Source organism: Etheostoma spectabile, chromosome 8, assembly GCF_008692095.1.
Source record: "Etheostoma spectabile isolate EspeVRDwgs_2016 chromosome 8, UIUC_Espe_1.0, whole genome shotgun sequence".
NCBI classification, from domain to species: domain Eukaryota; kingdom Metazoa; phylum Chordata; class Actinopteri; order Perciformes; family Percidae; genus Etheostoma; species Etheostoma spectabile.
The window spans coordinates 17,485,440-17,494,863 of NC_045740.1; positions in this window are offsets into that span (position 1 = coordinate 17,485,440).

Here is a 9,424-nt window from a genome sequence, read left to right on the forward strand (position 1 = left end):
GTGGAATCAATCATGTTATTTTGGGGAATTACAATTGGGTAGTTAAATAGAGCATTGAGATAGGAAAACGGGTCAATTTGACCTGAGGACAACATGAGGGTTAAACCTTACGAAAGACTTGGAGATTGTCATGGGGCTAGCCCATGCCTTCATGTAAATCTGGGGTAGCATGTGGTATCATGCTAAGCTAACCTTTCAAGTAAATGGGAATGGTTAGTGTGAGCAGTAGCAATGGGTTTGTCATTTTATTTCAGTACTTGTCAAATGGCTAGGAATCATGTTTGGATAAAGGCAACACATACATAATTCAGTTCAAGTTATTTATTTTAGTTTCATTCACCTGTTCTCATTGCAAGCAGGGGTTGGATTGGCAAACAGGAAGTGATAGATTCTGGAGTCATTTATAGAGGGGAAGATCTGGAATGGCCCAAGTGTCAGCCAGTCAAGAGGGGTGTACAGAATGTCTAGAGTTTTGTTGTGAGAACTTGTTCAGCATGTAACATTTCATTTGATGTTATCGTTGATAGAGCGTGTAGTCATGTAGCCATAAAGGTTTGGGAATGCTGAAGTAACACAATAGGGTTTGATTGATTCCAATTAACTTTGGTTTGTCTTGTAGGAGGGTCTGCTATAAAGGAAGGAGCTGAGGCTCCTCTGGAGGAGAAACACTTTGGCCAGTAAGAGTGCAGTTGCTAGGGCCAACAGTCCGGGCCCGATTTAGCCTTTTTATTATTTTGTTTGATATAGTTGGTGATAGTAATTTCAATAGTTAGTATTTAGTTTTCATGTTTTGTTATTTTCTATATTTTTTCAATAACTCATTCGGCAATGCTGCAATTCCTTGTGACGGCGGAAGAAATAAATCAAGTCACCAGGTGGAGAACTCCAGAGTCCATTTCTCCTTCTTCCACTATGGGGCTAAACTTTACAGAGATCAACAGGTTCATCGCAACAGGGAACTTGACATGTCATCTCCTTCCGCTCTCTGTGTGTTGCAGTTCTCAAAATCCCTTCACTTTTAGGGAAAACACAACAAACTTTGAGCTAGCATGCTACGCGCCAAACATGCTAAACGGCAAGTTTTGGAGAAATGTTGGATAGTGCAACAAGGCACTGGTCCGAGACGATTGTGGTTGGTTTAAAGAAATTCAAAAATCCCTTCGCTGTCTTTACCCCTGCTGCTCTTACATAACTCGCCCCATTATGCCACTTGCACACTTAGGTCAAACAGAACTACCCCAGCCATTTATTGGCCGGACTTTTGCACTATTCTATTGACTGTCTACTGTATGCTCAATTGCACATTCTCAACTCAAATTTTGCTGCTCTTATTTTCTTCATTGTATGTGCCTTCTTATTTTTACTTTTTATATTGTTTACTTGAATGTTATGTTTGTCTGTGTTTGACCTAATGGGTAAAATATGTCTTGTCTCCACCGTGGGATAGAGGGAAACGTAATTTCCATCTCTTTGTGTGTCTCCCAGAATGCATGTGTGGTGTAGCCAGACGTCAACGTGAAACTCTCCAATACTAAAACACACGTAACATACTTGATAAAACGTATTTTAATAACAAAGATATCTGTGTTTACATGTTACATATTAAATATGATTACATCCACATATAACAAGCTTTATATCAGAACATCAGCAACATTGTTTTGTCCCCCTAACATCAACTTTAATCCCTTTATTTTTTATTTTTCTTCTTCGTCTTCTACAGGTCGGTCGGCCAGCTGTTGTAGACGGAGGGACACATGTACTCTTTCAGCAGCAGGTTGACCTTCTCCATGTCTCCTCCCACACCGCTTTGGACAAAAAAGAAACAACCCCAAGCTTCAGATAGAAAACAACAGAACTCGTATTTAACTGGACAATTCATGAAGTCATAAAATCATCATTATTTTCTCTTTCGGTCGTCACTGTACACACCCTCTAACAAATAAAAAACATCAAATCAAATATTTCTCCTTGAGTTGGCATCTCTCTCTCTCTCTCTCTCTCTCTTTCTCATAAAATAGAGTCTCCGTTAGTATTTGCCTAGTTACTGCTAGGGAGGAAAACGTTAATTCTCAAACAGAGTCGGTGGCTTTCATTACCCCAACCTGCAGAGAGGACCACAGTTATCCTGAATTAGTTACTTTTACTAGAAAGTAACTAATTGCTTTAACTAGAAATTCGCGTGGAAACCCGTTGCCTTAAACCGTTAGTTTGTGCACAGAAACAGGTCAAGTTGTATTAACACAGAGAAATACTTTGATGCAGTTGAAAAAAAAAAATCAATTCACATTAGTAGTACACTGAAAAAAATGATACTTTGGACCGACCTAAAAACATTGCTGTGATTTGTTGCAGCTTAAATTTATTAATTTTTCTCAAACAACATTTTTTGATTCAGTTAAAACTTACATTTTGTTATTTAAAATCAATCAAAATATGTCTTCTGGCCAAGAAGACTTTGGTACAACCTAAATTTTATCTTGGGCAAACCTATTTTTTACTATAACATCCAAGGACATTTTTTTACTTTGGACTAAACTAATCAAAATGCTGTAATGTTGTTTTTTTAACTTTACTCTAGTAAAATTATATTTTCATTCATTGATTATTAGGGTCGGGTATCGCAAGGATTTTACTCAGTTCTGAATCACAAGGTCCCGAAATTCAAAATCAATAGGACAGGGAGATTTCAGTTCCAATACCAATTTTGCCGAGTTATAAAAGAGATTCTCAGAGAACTTCTGCTGTAATTGTACAAGCAAGAAGCAACCCTGAAACATATGTTTATAATGCACCAGGTTAATTTACACCCCCCCCCAAAAAAAAAAATGTTTATGGTGGGTTACACACCCATGGTGAAAAGGTGTGAATTTAAAGATTCGGGATGTTGTTGATTGACATCACATCACTCAAATGAAGATGGATTTCAGGTGGAGAGTGGATTGGTTTCAATGGAGCAGCCACAAGGTGGACTGTTGTTGGTGTGTGTCCGGTGTGTGTCCGGTGTGTGTCCGGTGTGTGTCCGGTGTGTGTGTCCGGCGTGTCTCACCTCCTCCTGACGCCCTGCATGCGGCGCAGGACGGCGCAGATGGAGCTGTGTTTGGCTTTAGATCGTAAGAACTCTGCGTATCTGTTGGAGAACTCGATGTCTCCCAGCTGCCTCCGGCGCTCCAGTCCCGTGGACAGCAGCTGCCTGAAAACACAAACGTGTACATGGTTTTATTACTTTTAACTTCATGCATCTTATGTTTTGTTATTTTTATTATGATGCTCTTTTTTTATCAATAAGCTACTGTTACAATATACAAGACAATAGTCTTATAATTGGTTGGACCTGGTTTTTGAAACTACATAAAAGACCAGAAAATCAGATAATATCACATCCTTATGTTCTTTAACCTGCCGACGTAGCACGACTTTAAATTCCACAGATAATGTTTTTGTGCTAGATTGTTTATAGATCTCGACATTTACCATCGCACTTGTAGTCAGCTTCATTTCACGGAGAAAGTAATAAAGAAAAGAGAGGTGCGCGCCAAGGTTAAGATGGTATACTCCACTGTAGGGGTGTTTGAAATCATCCGGGAAACATATTTACACATAAGAAGGATTTACAGATGTTTTGAGCCCCCCTTTTTTTTATATCTCTTTTGGGGAATGGGTTGCATTCATATATTTGGAGGGGCAACAAATCTACCTCTTCTAAATATTGTGGGGGAGGGGGTGGACATATCCTCTGCATCCCCCCCCCCCAGAACAGCATGATTTAGAACATAACATTGTTATTTATTTATGAACAAACCAGACTTTTTTAAGACAAAAGTGAGTGAAGTTGCAATACTATTGTGACATAAATATCATGATAATACCGTATCATGGGGGCTCTGGTGATTTCTCCTATAACCCCTATAAAACACTGCTTTAACAGACATTTTAAATCTTGAATCTGTAGCTTCACATGGAAGTGGAGTGTTTTTTTGGTTGTTTTTTGTAAATGCAAAACTGATGTGGACAAGGTTTTGCTTTGCGGACATAATTTGAAGTTGGAAAAAGGTAATAAATTGCAATATATCGCAGAATATCGCAATAATATTGTGACATAAATATCGTGATAATACTGTATCGTGGGGGCTCTGGTGATTTCTCCTATAACCCCTATAAAACACTGCTTTAAGAGATATTTTAAATCTTGACTCTGTAGCATTTGCACCTATAAAAGCTCCAAGCTTCCCAGGGAAGTGGAGTGTTTTGTTTTTTGTTTTTTGGGTGAACCCACCTGAGTCTGGCCTCGAGCAGAGCGTCTGCAGAGCTCGTCTCCGACAGAGACCACGGTGCGTTTCGTTGTCTGATCTGAGTCAGGAAAGTCTCCACGTCATCTTCATCCCTTATGGTTGCGTGACAGGAAGACCAATTAAACACCAATTAAACCAATACAAAGAACAACATCCGGAAATACGAATAACGCTATTTGATAACGCTGATTGCTCAGGTGTTGGTACCTGACAGGAAGTGACGTGGTGAAGTGGAGGAGGGCCAACAGCAGGAACACCTGAGTCACACTAATGGACGGCATCATGGCGATGATGAAGATGAGGATGACGATATCCTGAGGAGACAACTTTTTTTTTAAACCTCTAAACAAGACAAACCCATCTTCTAATGTCTACTTGTTCTGGGTCTGTTTGTCTTCTTTTACACAATCGTTTGCATTTGTCTCTTTCCTTTTTCTTGTACATTTAGAAATTACAAACAGTGACAAATAACTACAAACAATACACCGAGGCTGGGAACACGCCCCAGGACCAAAGAACATAGAGAGACACTTGACAGATAGAGTAGGTCTAGACCACACTCTATAATTTACAGAGACGCAACAATTTCCCACGAGAAAGCAGCGGTGAAAAGAAACGTCCTTTAAGGAAAAAAACCTGGGACAGACTCAGGCAACTGCCTCACAAATAAGATTGTAAGTCTGTGGGACTAAAAACACAAAGTTGCAACAAAAGAAATACATAAATACATAAATACATAAATACACAACTAAACCTGCAAGCACAGACCTGAACTGTACAAGTTTCACAGGTACAAACTTTAATGTACAAGCCTACAAACAAAGGTTACTGCTACAGAATTCTATTTTTCAGTTAATATACATATATATATATATATATATATATATATATATATATATATATATATATATTTGCAGCAGGATGATGCTACTGGGTTTTTGGGACCCTCTTGTATCCCTCGTGACTTATTTGGGGTTTTAAAAACAATTCTGAAATAAAAATTTTACTTCATAATCTTTTAACAAATATTGTCTTTATCTCAATTTCCAACAATTGAGATAACATATGTGTGTTTAGGGAATGCATCAGTCTCTACTAGCACACAATTAAAAATGGAAAGTGGGGTTCGTTTTTTTGTCATAAGGTTATAATTCATGTTAAAAATCCACTATGGAAAAAACATAAGTGGACATATCCAGAATAATTTACTGAATTGAGTCAGGAAAACATGTTTATCACAGGAAATAAGGAAAGGACGTTGATTTTCAGGTAGAAAAAATGTATACTGGAAAAAAAAATTGAAAATGGGTCAAATTGACCCGAATATCATGCAAGGGTTAAAGGTGTCAACGTAGTTAGGTGTAGGAATGAGGAGTGGGGATTAGCTTGGGTTAGGGTACGATTAACAGGGTAAGCCAATCAGATGCAGGCTAAGGCAAAAATAAGGCGGGCCACACGGCAGGTCCTTTGACGTCAACACGTCTAGCGGATCTGATCTAGCATCTACCGCTGCAATGTTAAGCTGTCCAAATACTTAAGGGCAAAAGTGTAATTATTAATCTAGAAAAAGAAGGTCAACCTCAAATTTAAAAAAAAAAAACCTCAGCAACACAATGAGAACATTTCTAACAACGATCTTGAACAGTTTGATAATCAACCTGAAAGTTAACGAAATTTACAAAATGCACAAAAAAAAGTGTACACGCAAACATCAAATCGTATGAAAAACACAACAAAGCATAATAAGAAGACTGAAACAAAACCTTTGCGTCCATTCAGTTTAACCCATGGTAAGAAATTAACTTCTAAAAGGTGATACACCCTAATGTGTCCAGTGGCGGTGTGGAGAGACTCACCTGGACAGACCCTGCTCCTAGACCAGATCAGACCTGCAGACTGGCCGTTGGGTTCCGATCCGCCTGCTTTTGTAACCCCTCAGGTATCGACCCCCCGACAGACTTCCCTCCGATTTTATTGGTCTGACTATTTACCGTGTCGAAACATTAAGTGAGGACCCAGATTTTCCTGTTTGTTTGCTTCCTGAAATCTTAATGAAATTACTGGATCCGACTTCCCTAACGAGCTCTAATCCCCCGTGAGAGCTGCCGGCTGTTTGCGCACGTGAAATCATCCTCGCAGACGGTAAACAAAGAGTATTGATCCACAAACACGCGTTACTATCTTTTTATTACTCGGATTTGGGCTTCTGTTTGTTAAAAGATTGTTTAAAGGTGACCGACACAATTCATCAATGTCGCGTATGAGTCACAGGGGCCAACTTCTACTTTGATAGTTTAAGAACATGTTGCCGACATCAGTTTTTGGGCTTTTACTTAGGATTTTGAATGCAGGACTTTGACATTTAATGGAGTATTTTTACATTGTTGTATTGGTGCTAAAGGATCTGATCTTCCACCACTTTCAAAATCAATTTTAAAAGCAAAAATACCAAATTCTGTGGCTCCAGCCAGCAAATACAATATTCACCTTTTTTTCTGACAAACTGAGTTTCTTTGAGCTCCACACTGTGGGTCAAAAAATTAAAAATCACTACCCCCCCCTTCGATCTTCTGGACTTAAGAAATAATTGATCAATCGAGAAAACAATTGGCAGATTTATCATCAATGAAATAACATAATCTTTAGCCGCGGCCGTGAAAAAAATGAGAAAATATCTAAAACCTTAAATCCCTAATGGGAAAGCTAGTGGGGCTCGTTTGGAAAAAAAGGAAAAAGTCCAGAGTTTACACAAATATGTCCAACAAAGGTTTTATAACTTCTTTTCAAACAGAAACTTCTTCAAAATAAATATGTGTGGCATCAGTTTAAATGGCATCACACACAAAAAGTGAAAAAGAATTAAAATTTCAGCTCAATTTAACCCTCATGTTGTCCTCGGGTCAAATTGACCCGTTTTCCTATATCAATGTTCTTTTAAATTCCCCAAAATAACATGATTGATTCCACCCAACGCTCTTTGCCAAGTACACATCTCTACTTTCATTAATTTTGGGGCGTCTTATTCAATTTTATAGCATTTGGAGCAAAAAAACTGAAGAGGTTTTTGAAAGAGTATTGAGTAAAAGTTGACATATTCCAGTCTGTGATTATCATCAACATCCATTCCTTTAATTTTAGTCTCAATAATTCCAAATGTCTGCTTTTCTAACGCAAACATCAGGTATAATTTCCTATACATGAGGTTTATTGAACCATAAATTCCAAAAATAACTGCGAAACTAAAGTCAATCAGTTAGTTACGTAGTGGCGAAAACGTCCAAAAAGGTGACAAATGTTGAAAAAAGCGTCCAAAGTGTTAAAAAAAAGGGACAAAAACGTTTGATAAAAAGAGTCAACAAAAGTGCTGATTTTCTATTTTGACGGGAAAACAACACACTGCATGTACGCTTCAGACAGAACAACCGTGCAAACCTTTTAATACCGAATACGGTATCGCTTGTCTCTGGTGTAGATTGATATAAAAGTACAAGAAGAAGCTGTTAGCGTGACACCATATAGCAGGGGTCTTCAACGTTTTCCAGGCCAAGGACCCCCAAACCGATGGCGAGATGGAGCGGGGACCCCCTAATTATATATATTGTATAAAATGGTGTTATATCAAAATGGTCCTATAGTGCCATGTGTGCATGATGACTGAAAGACATCTTCTGCCTCCATATCTGTTTACTACAGTGTGGTGAGTTCATGTTAAGTGTATTTAAAGACATTTCAATTAGTGGAAAAAATTGCAAGGGGGGGGGGGTGGGGGGGAATATAAAAAAAAAGTCTAATAACCAAAACTTTCGCGACCCCCATGCAGTACCTCCGCGGACCCTGTTGAAGACCCCTGCCATATATAGTTTGTGTGTTGAGTTTCCCTGTTGCTAGTTGATAACAAGTAGCTGTGTGGGCTAGGACACCCCTCCCCCCTCCCCCCAGCATACATGCTCGCCGTTGCTAGATGATAACAAACAGCTGTGCCATCAAGGACACAACCCCCCCCCCTCCACCCCTTGCATGCTAATGCTCACCCATAAACCTCTGTGTGATCCCATGTTATTTGAACACATTCGCAGACTGCTTTGGCACTCTCTTCTTGGAAGAGAACGATAAAATAACAAACAACTCCAGCGTTTCAGACGATATTTCGGCCAAAGAGATTTTCCACTGCATGACCCGTTTTTCACAAGTCACACACACAGTATGTCCAGAAAATTCTGACACTAAAATGCCATTTTTCAGATGGACACATCAGGGGAAAATGAACTTTGCTTGAGACCTGTTTTTTGCGTCTCAGGACCAAACTCTCGCGAGATTTGCCAACGCAGAGAAGCTAACGTCAGCTAACATTTGTTAGCGCTAACAAAACTAATCCCCGGGATCCTAAATATGTGTTGTAAATGTCTAACTTCAGCAAAAGAACAAATTCATAAATCATTTAACCCTTGTGTTGTCTTCCCATCAACCATGTTCACTTTTTTTCCAACATTATTATCCCTTTTTCTGACATTTTTGTCCATTTTCCAATGATGTGGGTGCTTTTTTTTGACGTTTTTGGTGTTTTTTTCCCAAAGGTTTTTGATCATTTTAGTGTTGTCTTATTTCGATGGCCAATCTTTTATGACAAAAAAAATTAAAAATTGGAACCGGGTCAATTTGACCCAAGGACAACATGAGGGTTAAATGTAACTTTTCATCCATCAACACGACATTCGAAGAAGACAGGAAGTGGTTCTTTTAGAGGATCTTTGGTATAATATTAGACAGTATGAGAATAAAGTGATTTTTTGAACATTAAAGCATGTAAACATGTTAAAAACCCAAAATAAGTATGAAATGAAAATGAGCCCCATTTGCACGTTAGCAACAGAAGCTAGTTTGTCTAAAAGTTAGGCAGCTAACGTTGTTATGGTATTAAACCTCATGTTGTCCTCAGGTCAAATGGACCTGTTTTCCTATATCAATGTTCTTTTTAATTCCCCAAAATAACATGATTGATTCCACACAACGCTCTTTGGCAAGTACAAATCTCTACTTTCATTAATTTTGGGGCGTCTTATTCAATTTTAAAGCATTTGAAAAAACAATTGAAGTGTTTTTGAAATAGTAGTGAGTAAAAGTTGACATATTCC